A 1,561-nucleotide genomic window follows, 5' to 3' on the forward strand; every position below is an offset into this window, starting at 1 on the left:
CTATGCAGCATCCAGACACATCAAATGACTACATGAGTGCTGATATTATTGAATTTTTAGTGGAAGAGATCAATATGACTGAGAGTCTCGAATCAGAACTAGAGGATATCTTTAAAGATGTTCAGCCTGACCTGGAGGAACCAGAGGAAATAAAAGAACCCCTGAAAATTCCTTAGGAAGAGGATAAGCCTCCTAAACCCGAGCTCAAGCCACTACCACCATTCCTGAAGTATGCATTTCTGGGAGAAGGTGACACTTTTCCAGTGATTAAAAGCTCTGCTTTAAACTCATAGGAAGAGGAAGCACTAATTCAAGTGCTAAGGACACATAAGACAGCTCTTGGGTGGTCCATAAGTGATCTTAAGGGCATTAGCCCAGCAAGATGCATGCACAAGATCCTATTGGAAGATAATGCCAAGCCAGTGGTTCAACCACAGAGGCGGCTAAATCCAGCCATGAAGGAGGTGGTGCAGAAAGAGGTCACTAAGTTACTAGAGATTGGGATTATTTATCCTATTTCTGATAGCCCTTGGGTGAGCCCTGTCCAAGTTTTCCCCAAGAAGGGAGGCATGATAGTGGTTCATAATGAAAAAAATAAACTGGTTCCCACAAGAACAGTTACAGGGTAGCGCATGTGTATTGACTACAGAAGGCTCAATAAAGCCACCAGAAAGGATCATTTTCCTTTACCATTCATAGACCAAATGTTAGAAAGACTAGCGGGTCATGATTATTACTGCTTTTTGGACGGCTATTCAGGCTATAATCAAATTGCAGTAGATCCTCAGGACCAAGAGAAAACAGCATTTACATGTCCTTCTGGAGTATTTGCCTACAGAAGGATGCCTTTTGGTCTGTGCAATGCACCTGCAACCTTCCAGAGGTGCATGCTCTCTATCTTCTCAGATATGGTAGAGAAATTTCTGAAAGTCTTCATGGATGACTTTTCAGTATTTGGAGACTCATTCAGCTCATGCCTTAACCATCTAGCACTTGTTCTGAAAAGATGCCAAGAGACCAACCTAGTTTTAAACTAGGAGAAATGTCATTTTATGGTGACTGAAGGAATTGTCCTTGGGCATAAAATTTCAAGCAAGGGAATAGAGGTGGATCAAGCAAAGGTGGAGGTAATTGAAAAATTACCACCACCTGCCAATGTTAAGGCAATTAGAAGCTTTCTGGGACATGCAGGATTCTACAGGAGGTTTATAAAGGATTTTTCAAAAAATGCAAAACCTCTAAGCAACCTACTAGCTGCTGACACACCATTTGTGTTTTACACACAGTGTCTGTAGGCATTTGAGACCCTGAAAGCCAAGCTGGTCACAGCACCAGTTATCTCTGCACCAGACTGGACATTACCATTCGAACTAATGTGTGATGCCAGTGACCATGCCATTGGTGCAGTGTTGGGACAGAGGCATAACAAGCTTCTGCACGTCATTTATCATGCTAGCCGTGTTCTAAATAATGTACAGAAGAATTACACAACCACAGAAAAAGAATTACTTGCAGTGGTTTATGCCATTGACAAGTTTAGATCCTATTTAGTAGGGTCAAA

Source organism: Arachis duranensis, chromosome 4 (assembly GCF_000817695.3).
Source record: "Arachis duranensis cultivar V14167 chromosome 4, aradu.V14167.gnm2.J7QH, whole genome shotgun sequence".
NCBI classification, from domain to species: Eukaryota; Viridiplantae; Streptophyta; class Magnoliopsida; order Fabales; family Fabaceae; genus Arachis; species Arachis duranensis.